Genomic DNA, 16,284 nt, shown 5'->3' with positions numbered 1-16,284 from the left:
ATAAAACTTATTTGTACTCATCATTAAAGCTTTGTTTTAATAATGTGCACCTCTTCAGCGTTGCATCCTTAGTTTAGCATGCATCAAGTGATAAGCAAGGGGGAAAATAGTTTTGTCTATTGCTTTCAGTAGGTTTTGGCTAGCCCTGCCTCTTGTTTTGCACTACAAAAATTCTGAACAAGTGTAACAAACACTATTCTTTCCCCTGCTACTTAATTTTGTTCTTTTTATTTATTAATTTACATGTGATTAGTTTTTATTTATTTTTACGTTATCATTTTCTTGGCTATTTTATATCAGCTTGGCAGCATTATGTTGATTTGAGTCCATCCAAATCATGGAAACCACATGTTTCTTGAGAACTGGCATGGCAGTTTTTGAATATGGTCAAATATAGGGGGGGTTATATTAAATGGTTATAGTGAGTTGGTCCAAACATCTGCTATACATGCATAACAGTGTGGGAAAAAAAAAGGGGGAAAATTAAGATTCTTTTTTGTTTCTTAGCAGGAACATTAGTAATTTAGGGAGGAAAGTTTCATGTTGCATTGAATCCTGAATTGAAATCGAAACTAGAAATTATAACACATTAAAGGTGTGACCCAATAGCTGCTCTAAAGCTCAAAAATCTCTTCCCAGACCACTTCATATTTCTAATATTATTGCAAAGTTTATAAAAGCTATGACATTTGTATAGAAAATAAGAACTTTCTTTGGGTTGGAATCAGGATCAAAAATCCATTATACACCATCTGACAGAAGAAGCTCTATGAAACAGCAATTCTTTGCTCTCTATGAATTCAGCGTTGCTTCTAGCATTAGGTATGTCATCTAGTTACTGACAGACCAGGGAAAAATTCTCTTTCTAAGGCAAACATTGCCCCCTTCTGCTATAAAGCAGCTAAGACATATAACTTTCTAGCTCAGAAGTTTCTGGGGCTTTTGGCTTACCAACACAGCAAGGTGAACAAAACCGCCTTTCTGCCTTACTCCATTGCTAACAAATACTTGGAGCAGTTATTTTGTAGTACTTGTCACGCATTCAGAATATCATCAGACTAAAAATTCTGACAGCTGAATTACAAGGCTGTGTTTCTATTTTTTCAATTATAGTTACATCATAAAACTTATTTCTATGCACCGATAAAGCTGTTTTAATGATGTTAATTTCCCGCTCAGTAACTTTAAAACAAAATTTCCTTCTCATAAAGGTTTATTCCCTTTCTAGATAAAGATATTCTCTGTCTTCAGAGAACAATTGCACAGAAAACGGTTTCTCTCCCCCTACATTTTTTCTCTAAGGTCCACTAGTAAATGACCTATGTAAAGATGCTGGAGAAACAACAAAGGTAATCCATGAAGGTGTTATTTGTACATGAACAGAAAAACACTCATGCAGCTGTTTTAGATTTTACAGTAGTAACAGAAAGGGCTGGCTATTTTGGAAGCAATATTTTAATAGGGGGTAACAACAGCTAAAGTTTTGCTACCAATTACAAGAGAAATCTTGATTTCTTGCATCTTTTGGTGTACCACATTAAAAAAAAAAAGTGTTATTCCATTTAAAAAAAAAGTCTATAAATATGTAAAAAAAAAAAAGGAAATTTGGTGGAGTCTGAGTAGTAATAAAATTAATAGTTATATTATTAATAATAATGAAATAACTATTTAATGTCAAGCTTCCTGACCATTTTTTTCCACTTTCTCTCTATAGATGCTAGAAAACCTGCCTGCAAACTTCCTAAGAAAGGGAGCCTATCACTTTTAACACTAGGAATAGAAAAGAAAAAACCTAAGGTTCCTGCAGATTAACTAGACTGCTGAGGCAAGTTACAAGAGAGAAAATTCAATGAACCAAAGAAAATAATTGGCAGCATTCTAAGAAGTTGTTGATGTAATCATCAACTAAATATTGTTGGGTTATTCTTATTAAAACTTGATCATCCTACCTGTGTGGGTTTTAATTGCTGTTTAGCTAGCAACAGTAGGTTTCTCCATTTCTGATCTCAATTGGTTTAAGCCTTTTGTATCACAAATAAGTTCAGTTGGTGTAGTTACTGATATATTTTCAACTGTGTAAGTAGCAAAACTAGGATCAAAATGGTTTACACCTGGAGTATCAGCCCAAATCCAAATACAGAATTAGATGCCACTTTATACTCGTAATGCATGGGAGATATCTGACTATTGAGAGAACCTCTAAAAAATGGGGCATTAGCATATGCATTCAAAATATAATGTAAAATTGACTTGTGGTGACTTTACTTAAAAAATCTAGTAACTCATCTAAAGAACAATAACAAATATTTTTCCTAAATCCTTATAGGGCAAGGGTTGAATGTGCTTTCACTATAGACGTGCTGATACCTTTTCTCTTCTTTGTCTACATTTGGGCACCCTCAAAGACATGTAACATCCACAGCATATTAATATTGGCAATTCGGATGGATGACGTTGATCCAGCAAGTACACAATGACTTTATATGAGTGTTAATTAATTAACTCTAGCCCAGCCAAAACCAGAAGTGTACAGTTTAATCCTGTTGCCTGAGTCATACCACTATGCACAATATATTTAAATAACTACTTCTTCCCGCATGTTCTTTAATAACAGCAACTTCCAGTCCACTTTCTGAATATTCTTCCTGCTTACACTTGTTTGCTGCTTACATCCTCCATCATGTTGTTGGAAGTCTCTAAAGGCAGATGGTGGAACTGGAAGTCGGAGACTACTTTGAAATTGCATGGGATTACTGAGAAACTCTCAGAGCCTTATAACTAGGACGTGCAGAGAACTGTCATCATGAAACTGATGTCAGAATTACTTGAGCACGAAAGCAAACTCAAGCTAAACTGGCTAATCCATAACCAAAAAAAACAAACAAAACCCACCTAATCACCTAATTTTGAACGTGGATTCTAAACTTTGCACATGTATCTAGTAGATCCTGTAGTCAACCAGGCTGACTACCTTCTTTGCTGGGTCTCACTCACATAGGATAATTCAGGACAATTGCTGGGTTTTAGCATGCCATACCAGAGAGTGACAGAATGGCAATGTACTGAAGAGGAACATTCACTACAGCAGCACTGTAGAGCACTGAGTTAACAAAGCACAAGGCTTTGTAAATTCTATTCTTAGACCTGGGCGTAGGTCAGAGTATCAGTTATGTTACTTGTAAATAACCATATCGCTGAAGCTACAAAGCACCAAGTAAAATAATTTTAAAAGAGAAACAGATCAAAATGCTTAACATGATATAATCCAAGTTTTGCAAAGAATAAATGGATGTGATAAATGGAAATTGATTCTTTCCACCAATTAAGGAGCAACTGGGGCAATAAGGTCTGCACTTAACCCTGTTCTTTATTGCAGTAACGAAGTGACTATTAAGATAAGATGCTCTTACATGGCATACTATGTCATTATACAGTCCCTAGGTTTTGTCCTGACAACACTAAGTGGTGCACCATATAACCTCAAGAGCTGAGGTGGACACACCTGCACCAATATTTGACAGTTCAAGAAAGATGAAATAATAAATGCTGGAAGGAAGCTAGGATAGAGAAATGGCCTGAACAGCACTGCATCACTTGTATGACTGCTGGAGCAGAGTACAGAGCCCAGGCATCACAGCCAGCCAAACAGCACATCCAAACTCTGGTGGGTTATTTTTCCTCTTTGACACAAAACTCACATTCTGTGCTGTAGGGAGAGAAGTGAGCAGGACAAAAACAAGCCCCAGCAGAATTCCAGCAGCTCTTTTCCGTGTAGGATCATGCCCCCTACTTTACAGCCTTGCTGCTGCTCCAGGAATACTGCAGGGTGCCTGCCACTCCATCAACGCTGAGATGGGCAAAGCTCTAAAGTGTAACAGAGAGTAATTTTTTTAACTTCCTCTCTAAAATAAAAATAAACACATTTTCTGGTACCATCTTTTAGCATGCACAAGGTTTGAAAACCTGCAGCTATCCGACTCTGCTCTCTTTTGCAGTGTACAGTAGCATGCCTTATTCTTGCATATCTGAGGAAATCAAATCCTGGATTAATGGTTGTGTCTTGCACACCATGACAACAACAAGAAATAAAATGTGGCATCAAGCTGGATAAAAGATTCAATTTTTTTCTAGTATTTAAATCATTATTTTATCAGTTAATAAGTGCTAATATATTAAACATCAGAAGCAATGATAGCTGTAATTAATAATCATATTGTGTCATATATCTGCATGCATAATTATATTATTAATCATTTAAGGAAATAAATATTAATATTACTTCTTTATTAAAGTAATAGGAATTTTGTTTTAAGTTACAGATTTCAAAACTGTTCATTCTTTAATGTCATTCCAAATGTCATGGTACTGTATCCTGATAATGTCTAAATAGCCAAAATAAGTTTGCCAGATACCACCAAAAAAGGCAAAAGAGAGCGCTATTCATGTTTTCATTTTGCTGTATGCTAAATGTACAATAGGAATAATTGAGAATTGGGCCCAAAATCCTCACAGCGTCCATAGGTGCCATACACAGACATTTTAACTACAAACGCACTGTATACAGCATTTGTTTTTAATAGGTTTCCCAATGTTTGCTGAAATTGTCCTCAGACACCTTGTATAAGTTATGAGCTATAAAATATATTCTCTGAAGCTGATTGAAGACAGCCCAGAGAACTTAGAGTAAGTTTTGTGTCTCTTACCCAAGTACAGAGATGGCCAAAAGCAATCCCATGGGTGTTACAGCTCCACTCCAAAGCAGAGGTTTCTAATCACTCCAGCAGCAATTGGCACCCCGGAGACTTCTGCCTCTGGCCTTGCTCACACACCCCCATGGCATGATTGCACAATGAAAAGATTTGGTCCTGAGCAGTGATCAGAGGCTAAGAAGTCACCTCACTGACACAGGAACAGGGAAATACGTGTGACAGCTCCCTATGGCAGCCTTGTTCTCTGCAATAAAAATGGCCTGCGCTACAAGAACAGAAGCAGCAGCCTTATGCCCTCTATCTTAGTAGCTGTTGATGGTGGAGTTTCATTTATCAGAGGCTCCAGCCACAAAATTACATATTCTGTCTAAGGGGTGGGGGTGGGGAGGGAGTGTTCAGACAGTTCTCCCACCTCTCACAAGCTTTCTCTGTACTTGGTGCACTCCCCATTCTCCTGCCTGCCTGAGGTTCCCCCAGAAGTATCATCTAGTGTTCCTTTATGTCACCAATACCAACTGACCCACAGAGCTTAAGCAGAGACAGCATTTTCCTTGCAGAAGCCTCTGAATACAAAGTAAATGGCGCAGTTCACAAAGGTTTACAAAAAAAATCACTTGACATAAATGATCAGTAACAATTGCACATCCACTTATTACTGTCAGCTTTCCTGCAAGTTCAGCTAATACTGGCTGGCTCTGCCTGACACTGGGCCCTGCTTTTCATGTAACTTCAACATCATTAGCTAGCCTTCGTGAAAGGAAAGCCAGCACCAAATGCCCCTTCTTTATTTTATGGTTCAGACCAACCCTTCATCAGTTTTTCAGGTTCAGCTCCCTCCTTATTACTGTATTTAACCGAGCCCATCAATTCAGCTCCTATTCTGGAAATGCTAAAGTTCATTTGGCCTTGCACAAGAACACTTAACAAACAGGCAGTTAATATTATTTCCATGCTTGTCTAAACCCAGTACAAACCATTAAGTTCTCAAGTGGCACGGTGGTTTTAGTCATGAACTTGAGAAATATTCACACTTTGTTGTGAACTTCCTTCATAGACTATTTGCTGCATTTCATATAAACATGTATGGAAGGCTACAGTACCACAATGCTACTTTGCACAGACATATGAATAGGATTAACATATACTAGACTTCTGACAATAAGCAGTCACTTCAGAGTGACAGTGGACTGTGGATGAACTGACCCCTTCCTCCTTATTGTACAGATATCATGACAGATCCAAAGAAACTGTTTTGCCTTTACTTAAATCACAGCAGTGTTTCAGATACATCCTGCGCAGAATCTCCCATTATCACAGGAGTTACCTTGTAAATGCACTTGTCAAGAGGAGGTGCTTGCTGGGAAATTAAGCAACCCATTAATTCATCTAAATAGACTAAATTCTAACCAGCACAATTAAAAAGTACAACGTGGCATTATATTTATATGGTTTACATAGGCATCTTTCTGGAAGAGGCTGTATATTTATGTTACGCAGCACAACACACGTGATCAAAATTAGAGAAAAGCATGAACTTGAAGGGACATTCTGTAGAGGTTTTTGAAAATATCCCACAGATGGCACTTTCAGTCTGTAATGCATTTTTCTATGTATCAAAAGAAATAAGAGAGAAAGACAAGGACAGCACGGTGGTTTTGAAGAAAAGGGATTCATTGCCTCAAACAGAGAATAATCTCTAAGAATAAGGTCTGTCTAGGGATTTCAACTAGGAGCACAGCACCTTCCTAAAGAAATTACTTTCCTTGTCATTCTCATCTTGCACTGGCTGGCATTGTGCTGGACTTAGTCACTAACCCACTGTAGAAAAATGCACATGTGTAGTCCTACTTCCTTCAATTTACAAAAGCTTTTCTCTAAGCTGGTATTTAGTAGAAAAACCCACTACTAACAGCATAGCAAGTGGTTACTGCCAGTTAGGATGATGCAATTCTAGAGATTTTTTTTTTCCCCCCAAAATATAAATCACACATTCAGCAGTGTGATGGAAGATCCTGGCTTTGCTTCAAATTACATCCAACAAGCCCAGCAAACAGGGCTTAAAAAAAAACCCCAAAACACACACACACAAACAAAAAAACAAACAAAAAAAAGAAACCCACAGGATTTTTTAAGTACTGATCTTGAGCTCTTTCCTAATTCTCACTATGGAACCATATCCAACATATGTACGACAGCACTGCAAGTTTTTGGTGAGTGATGTAACTTTAGTCTTAAAACCTACATGGCGAACATTAGTTTTATGGCTTTCAAAGCCTTCACATCTACTCCAGCCTCCCAGACCACTGTACCCACACAACCTTCCAGGACACTTTTGCTTTCCTTATGCTGTTTTCTTTCACCTTCTTTTGGCCCCATGTTTTGAAGTAGTCATCTGGAGCCAAAGACTCTGACAGTCTATTCCTTCATTCAGTATCCAAAACCCAACTAAGAAGTACTTTTTCACAGTAAGTTTCTCTGTACTAATAACCTGCATCTTATCCCTGCTTCTTTAACGGTACAGTTTTGTGCAGGACCAAGCAAGGGGAGAATTCAATGAAGCATGAAGGAACTATATTGAATAAGAAGTAGAAAAAAAGTAGGTCTGAGGAACCTGAAAAAGCATTTTCCTATGGTACTGAGTCTCATAGATGTAGAACTTCTTATCTCTCGTAGGAATAGTATCATCTGCCATCTTCCCACAGTGATCACCAGATTCCCAAAATGGTGGGGAAAGAAGGCAAAAGAACTCTGACTATATCTTCTGGAGGCTATGGCCAGCTATTTTCCCCAGAAGGCAGGAGAGAGAGCAAATTAGAGCACTTTTCCCACATCAGCACTCCTAAAACTCTTGATGCCGGTAGTTTCCAGTTCCAAAAGAGACAGACATAATTTTAATGAAAATTATTGACTACAGAGATCAAAGAGTGCACAATGCCTGCAGCTACAAAAAAAAAGTCTTATCACAAATATAAGACCCTGTTCCAAGGTTTCCTCTGGACCCTCCATGATGGCACTACAGGCACGACAAACAGTTACAAACTTGTTTGAACTTCAGACCTCATTGATCTCATGGGTTGGAACTAGATGATCTTGAGGTCCTTTCCAACCCTAACTATTCTATGATTCTATGATAAGGAAATGTCAAACAGCCCTGGCCAAAGAATGATATATATTCAAGCATCTGGGCATCCCCATAGAGTTCCTAGAGGCAGTAGGGGTAGAAAAGCCCTAGGACCCACCTCTGTCTACAAAACCCAGGCAGCAGATGGTGGGTCCTTTGCTCCCCAATTGTATTTTTAACAGCTCAATTTTACCTTTCTACCACTCTTCCTAAAGAAAAAGGAAAACAAAAACCAAAAAACCCCACAAAGTTTGTAGTAATAAAAACTTTTTCATCCAATATTAATAATAAAGAAAATAAAGAAGTCATACAGACAGGCTAAATACATTCTACTTGAAGTGCTATATGCAGTTCCTTCACTAACATCACAGGAAGTTAAGCATTTTCAGGAGAAACTAATCATTGCCTAATCAACCTCCCAGAGTTTCTAGCACATCTCTTTTTTTTTTGTTTTTTTGCCTTTCTGGCTATAGTGTTTACAATTAAAAATGTCCAAGACACCTTCCAGTGCTGGCTTTGCCACTCACCACTATTAAAGATGAGAAATGGTCTGCGATAGCACAGTAGGACTGCGAGAGCCCCAGTGCGAGAAACAGAACTGTAATTCCTGCCCATGCAAGCCAAGTACTTTCATCCCCTTCTCCTCTTTGTCCATCCTGGTTTCAGGGTCTTGCTAGCCTGATCATCTGCATGATTTAGGACTAGAGAGCAACACCGAAACTTAGGCACTCTCCATTAAGAGCCAACACGACCCTTTAGGAGAATGACTGAAGTCTACATTTGCATTTAAATAACATTAAAGCTTTCATTAAGGCCTGAATAAAGGTATATTTTTTTGCAATGCACTGCTGTAAGAACCAAACTAAGTAATGCTCAATTAAATCTGTCTCAAGTTGGACCTGAAGCTGCTCATAACAGCCACTGGAAGACAACTAATATACAGAAAGCAGAAGTCTGTTGCTATAGTCAGAAAGCTCTGTCACTACACTGCTTTTTAAGATACCTTACGTGAAATCAGGTGGAAATTAGTAACTGTAAGTTAAGACAGAAAGAAACTGAGGTGTAAAAGCCATCTTTAAGGGTAGAAATATTATGGGTTTAATTATATATTGATTATATTTATTATCCATAGAGATTTAAATGCTTCTCTGAAGCTGTTTATCTGTAATTGGGGTGTTTTTTGTAATTTGATTCTCTTTTCTAAATATAAAGACCCTTTGAATATTCTTAAGAATAATGTTCTGTGCACATTTTCACATCTTCACAGTGGCTCTGCTACAAGCACATAAAAAATAAAAATTATCAAATAGCTACATAAGTTTGTGTTAATGAACTTTAGCCATAAACAGGCATGTATTCGAGAGGAACTGTGATATTCACAGAATCTACACCACTTTAGTGTTGTAGAAATATTTGATAATAAGCATGACAATCTAATAAAAATCCTTAATAAAATACTACCAAACCTTTCCATATCTCCATTGTGTCACCTGGGTATAACCTCTTTAAAATAAGAACTTGAAAGATAAAAGGCTTTGTTCTAGCTTGCTGGAAAGCAGCTACTAACATCTGTCACTTACAGGATTTAATTTCTGGGAGATCTTCTGTAAGGCTGAAAACTTCTACATCATGAGAAACTGCAGAAATCTAATGCTAGTTATCATTGTCAACATACATATCCCTGCAACCAAGCAATGCAGGGGAATGTATGTTGTCCTGAGGAATAACCAGACATGTGCATAGGATTAACAAGCCAGTATGACTAGTTAGAGCCTATTTTTAGTAGTACTTTGACTTTAAACATATTTGTACTCTTGAAAGCTGCCTGGTATTTCTATTCAAAGCCACGAATGAAGGCTGAAAAGGAGTGAAAAGCAGAAGATGAGAAAAGCAGATGATCTTCTCTGTTTACATTCTGTGAGGAGAGGAAAGCTGGTATTGGTCTAGATTTTGGGTTTGGCATAAAGCTGCTTGAAAGGGACAGTCTCTCCTCAGCAATGAGAAATGCAGAAGAGGCCATGCTTCTTGAGGTATTCAAACTTCTCTGCTGTGCCAATACTGAGAATTGTGGAAAGGCTGCTGAGAATTCAGGTTCCTAATTTATTTCCTTGGTAGTGAATCAAGAAATGAAAAAGGGTAAGACAAGCGAAAAAAGGAATGGGAAAGCTTCTTCCATGTTAATGCACAGGCCAATTAAATTAGTACTGGGAATCTAGAAAACTCAGGACTAAGAAATTATTACAACAGTTACAAATATTGCTCTGGGGTTTCCACCACCAAGTGGATTTCTCAGTAAAAAGAAATAATTAACTTTGCTAGCCATAAAGATCCATGAACATTTATCTCATCTTCTGTTAAAACTACTTAAATACTTTAATCCTAAGACAAACATCATTTCAACATATTTTTATAAATGGTGCTCTTCGTCTAATATTCCTTCCTGCTCTTTCTTCTTGATTTCTAAAATAAGGATTGATTAAATATTTCCCATTTTCACTGGTTTCCTAGTGTAAGCTATTTCAGTCCTGTTAAGTGGTTAGTCTTGGAAGGAACTGAAAATCCTGATTTACTCTAATTTACTTTTTGGATTGAATATTCCAATTTTAACAGTTCCATCAGTTTCCACTGAAAAAAATGCACTGCAGAAAATAATTATTTTAGGGACCAAATTTTATTGTCTATTCATGCTTATATTGTTTCCCCTCTTTTTCTTAGCCTCCAAAACGCATATTCAAACTGTGATATCCAGAATTCCCTTCCAAACAAGATTTTTCTATAATTCTATTATTCGATATATTTTTTAGGTTGATTCTCAGCTGAAATGGAAAGACTAATTTGTTTAATATTGAAATTAAAGATAAATTCATATGATGATCTCCATTTATGCATCAGTTCATCTCAGTTTCTTGTTGTCTTGCTTTACTTTAGTTTTTGCATTAAAGCAATAACATAAAAATATCTTCTAAAATAGAAGATTTTTTTTCCCAATTATTCACAAGGTTCTAGAAATCCCTATAGCTAGCTGAGACTTCTTTTACAGCTCTGATGGCTGTTCACATGAAGAGCAGAGAGTCCCCAAAACAAACAGCTTAGTCTGAAGTTGTCTGTTTGAAGTTGAAGACTGCGTCACAATGAATATTTATATGGGAACGAATTGAGGTTGCACAAGATAAAGCACGCTTCCCTGACTTAAAAGAAATGTGGTATGCAATAGATACATACATTATTCACATGCAAAATAGGATCAGAGTCTTTTAATAGAAGTGTTTCTAAAGCAGCTTCCTTTCCCTCTGCCTGGATCAGGTCTGCAACACAGAGGACCATTCCTCATCACAGAAGAAAGCTGGGATGGTTTTCTGCTCTATGCTTCAGATTGTGCAAGTTACAGTTTTTAAAGTGTTACTATTCTGCCAGATTCAAACAGATTTTCTCAGAGCAAAAACTATACTCATAAAACAAAAAATATTACAAACACCTGATTCAAACATGGCTCACCAGACTTTTTAAAGATCTTTACAAAGGTATTTAGGAGAGATCACTGGGAGCCTCATGAGTTTATTATTCAAATTCCTTTAAAGGTAGCAACAAACTAAATGCTACAAAAATAATCAAAAGTTATGCCATTGACAATAGCGAATTGTGCTATCTGATAACACTGCTAAGTATACAAAAAAAAAAAATTGCTTTGTTTTGCTCCTACCCTTCCCTGTTTTATACAGTACCACAGAAAAGTGGCTTCTCCCACAATTTGTATTTTAAATCTCCTTCTGTTTTCTTTCTTCATTTGCTCAGAACCTAGTTTTCAAGCAAGCTGACCTACTTTATCTTATTTTGGTACTTGCAGTACATTCCCTTAAGCTTGTCTACCTGACATTGCTTAAAATGTCTTCTATATACTGGTAATCACCTCTCTTACAGCAAAAAGATCTATCATGACTGATGCAATAGTGATAAACTATTAGTCCTTCTGAAACAGAAGACCTTTTTAACTTGCTAACACTACGTTTTTCATTAAACTCTTTGTGAAAATTGCTGAGGTACTTTTTGGAAGTTACAACGAACAAAACCATTCAGATCAAAATAGACTTCAGCAGGTGAAATTTAGCCCAAATCCCATTTTGTACGGTTTTAAGCATAGCAAAAGAGAGTCTAATAATGGGATGTGTAAGGCAACATTAATACAAGTGTCACTAATGGCACTTTTAATAAACCTAATCCTTTATTCTTTTATTATCAGTGACAAACTAAAATCCTACTTTAAAGAGCTGCAAATTGTTTACAGCATTTATGAGAAAGAGGCTCTCCATAAAGAAATGGTAAATTGTTTTATTGCTATCATGCTCAGATATGACAAGGTGCAAAAAAATACCATGGTGATGACTGAGAGATTATTTGATAAAATTAGATTTGCATAACTGTTCCTCTACAACTATCACATTTGTAGCTGAATTCCCACTATAAGCCTTATTTTGATCCCACTCTGAGAAGCTTCAAGCAATCAGTAAGTAAAAGTGGCATATAAAATTTGTGGTGAAGGTTGGAATTGTTCTGTGAAAACAGGGACATTGTATTTATTGTGTCTGTGCATGTTATAGAAACTAGAAGGATTTACTGCAGTCCAAAATAATTTACTTACTTGTTTTTTATTTACTGATCTATCAGTGAAATAAAACAGGATCTTTAAAGAATGAGTTTAAAATAATTCATGGGATTCACATAGCTGAGATTTCCACAGGTCTAGTGAGCAGTAGGTGACTGCATTGATGTACCAGTTAAAACTGGCTCCCTAAATGACTAGTATATAAAATGCTAATATCAAGGTAAATTGTGAAGCTACTTTTATTCCTGGATATCATAGCTCTGGAAATGATGTTGGGAAGGAGAGACTATAGGATGGAGAAGTTACATATCCTGGGGTGTCCTGTAAAGAGTTTGGAGAGGAAAGGCAGCCACTGCATTCACACACAATGCAAAAAATTACCATATTTATACCTTTGCATAGCTTTTCAGATCATGAGGAAGGAAACTACACTGCAGGTTTAGGGTATCTCTCAAAGAGAAGACCAAGGGAATTCTCTGGACTCCCAGAGACTTGCAGAATGTCAGCAGACTCATCTAACCTCCATACATTTCACAAACAGAAGATTTGTTGATGTAGCTATACTACTGGTAGGCTTTCTATCAGTAACATAGATTTCAGCCTTTAGGGAGAAAAACATGTATCATAAAACAGTATTTTCCTTTTCCCATAACCCAGAAATGTTACAGTAAGGCAATAAAGGCACAATATGAATACAGTTTAGAGTTTATTATAAACCTTAAGAACAAATATAATAGTATTCATCACACAGAAAGCAAGTGGGTTTTTGACAAGTGCCTACCAAAGAAGATAAGAGATCTGATGGAAGCTGGGTACCTCCTAGACCCTTTATCCATGAGGAAAATTAACCTCAGCAGGAGTTTTGAAAACAGCTATTTTGTCACAGCACACATTTCTCTGATTTTTTTTTCTTCTATCATGTAGCTTTCCTCTTTCACAAACCCCAAAACCCTTCAACATTTTTCCCTAATAATCACTGAGGTCCTGAAAAATCTTGAGGATGAAATATCAAAATAATTTAGAAAAAAATATCCCAGTGCAGGCTCTGAAATGAGTTTCTCAATTCACATTCTGACAAGATATATAAAAACATTATGGCAAAACTCTAGAGAGAATATGGATAAACCCACTCACTGAGGAACTAATTGGAGCAACAAGAAGACAAACAAACATCCAGCCCCAGGAAAGCTTCTCCCTTTGTTTAAGATTCTTGCCTTATCAGACTTCTTACAGGTCCATTTAACTGGGGTCTCTTTAATCCCAACACAGTTACATCCCCCAGGCAACTGCACTTAACTGCATTTAAGTTTGATCACAAACACCCATCTCTTGGGTAAAACTTGGAACAATGTATCTCTCCCAAAAAGCTACACAGTAGAGGGAATTATTCATAAATAAAAATTATTATAAAAACAGAAAAAAATACAAATTATTTTCACAGGAGTGTTCAAGTAATGCATAAATTTCACTCATTTTTAAGAAATAGTGAAGCTCCTTCTTCATAGAAATAATATTTATATATTTACTTACTATAAATGCCTTACTCCTTGAAGTAAGTAAAGCCATCCTGTGAACATAACCCAGCTGCTACATACGACTGGAAACTGCCTCTAATTACTTATTTCTGAGGTGAAACTATACACTGAACGCAAGAAACAAAAAACAGTTTAAAGTGTCTACTTTAGTTCAGACCTAATTCTCTCTCTATATATATATTCATTAACTCTCCCCACAAACTCAAAAAAAGATGTGGACAGACTGGAGAAGGTGCAAAGCAGGGCCACAAAGACGATCAAAAGGTTGATCAAAGGGTTGGAGAAAGTGCCCCATAAAGAGGTTGAAGGAGGTAGATCTCTTCTCTCTGGAGAAGGCTCAGGAGGGACCTTCTCCCTGGAGAAGTGAAGGCTCAAGAGTGATTTCATCATAGTATTCCTGTTTTGTCTTGATATAAGAACGAATGTTTTTACAGTGACAGCAATCATTCACTAGAAGAATTTCCCCAGGAACATGATAGAGCACCCATCACTGGAGTTTTTAAAGATGCGATCAGACAAGATGCTGAATAACCTCATCTAGGCTACCTTTCCCATAAAAGGCTGGACCAAATCATCTTTCGAAAGATGCCTTCTGGGGTCCCTTCCCCATAAAACAGTCCTGGGCTGTTCTACAAGTCTAAGATTCTAATTTCAGTCCATATAATGAAAATCATAGGTAATTAGTACTACTGAGAAACTAAGCCAGTCATTAAGCTCTGATTTGGATGACTAACCTTAGGAAATGTTGCACATTCCATGAAAGATCCTCCAAAGAGTATTTAGATCAGAAAACTGCATTATATCAATTGTCTCACTTTAAATTCTTGAAAATCCCAGTCCATGCTAATCCAGAAGTAGTGATGACCGCTGTTCCTCTGGGGAAGGAAAGAAGACCGGCTGCTTACTCTTCTTTATTAGAAGCCATAAGGAAAAAAACCCTAAGAATACTTTTCCCTCAAGACCAAATTTGCTCTTGTAGGTCACAAAAACATCTTTCAGTGGACCAAACTTACTTCGTCTGACATTTTAATAGGTAGAGTATTCATATCAGTGATTAGCTGAGTGGCCTGTTTTTCAAGGATGCTATCTATCCATGGTTGTTATTACATTGTCTGACATTTCAAAATTCTTCATAAAGAATGTCATTTTACAGTACATATTCTGCCAAGTCTCCTCTGTAACCCTGAATGTATCACTCAACTTCCCTGCTCCTCACTGAGTATATACGTACATGCCCAGAAACACATTATTACCTAATCTGAACTAATTTCTCCAGGTTACAGCATTTCTTTTACTACTTGAAAAACAGCTCATGATTCTTCAAATGCTGTTGAATGCACCATGCTCTAAAAATCACCTTCACAAAATTAAATATGCACATTGGCATTTAGGCCCCAAATATTAACTCCTTTTCACCATTACTTTAGTATTTTTCTTCATGTTTTGATTGTATTGTTGGATGAGTAACAAATTCTCCTCTGTGATCCAATTACACTGAAAAGGGTACAGCCACTAATCCCAGGATCCTGGCTATTCAGTCCAGATTGAACATTTAGATTCTACTTATCCAAATTCCTGCTCTGTTTTCAGCTGAAAGCTGAAATCTTTCACTCACAACCTAAGAGATCGTATACCCTTATGGTCCACAAAAACAGTCACAAAAAAAGACACAGCACCACTGCAATAGTGGTGAAACATCCTTTGCTGTGATGTAACTGCTTATGCGTTTTGCAACCAGGACACTATATAATCACGTACTAAAATATGTGATAGAAGCAACAGCTATTGGATGCTCTTCTTGGAGCTAAGGCATCTATCGAAATAGTTGTTAAGCATTTCGCAGGGTGTAAGAGAGCGAAGTCTGCAGTGTGCTGGATCCTGCTAATATTTTCACTGGCAAAATTTCCTTTGTGTGGTGCAGTCAAAGACAGTTGATGCTTTCAGTTAAAAGGCATCTATTTATTTTATGCTAATGTAGGGTGGTGTGTTGTTTTGGGTTGGCTGTTTTTTTTTTTCCCAGCGAATGTTAATGCACAACTCACTGCATTTACCAAATGCATATTTTAGAGGACATTTGCTAAATTGTTTGACACAAATAAATCTGTCATAAAAACAATTCTGCTTCTTATATCCAGGAACTAAAAACTGTGGCAAATTTCGTTCATCAGAAAGAGGTATAGGAATTGACCTTCCTCCATTTTTTCATACAGCAGTATATACACAGTGGCATCTTTTAATATAATATTGGTCACTGGAGAAAATTAGGAGACAAAACCAATGACCTAATATTACAGGGTCATTACAAAATCCAAAGAGACA

Source organism: Lathamus discolor, chromosome 2 (genome assembly GCF_037157495.1).
Source record: "Lathamus discolor isolate bLatDis1 chromosome 2, bLatDis1.hap1, whole genome shotgun sequence".
Taxonomy (NCBI): domain Eukaryota; kingdom Metazoa; phylum Chordata; class Aves; order Psittaciformes; family Psittacidae; genus Lathamus; species Lathamus discolor.
The sequence above is the reverse complement of the archived record's forward strand: the minus strand, read 5'-3'. Positions refer to the sequence as shown.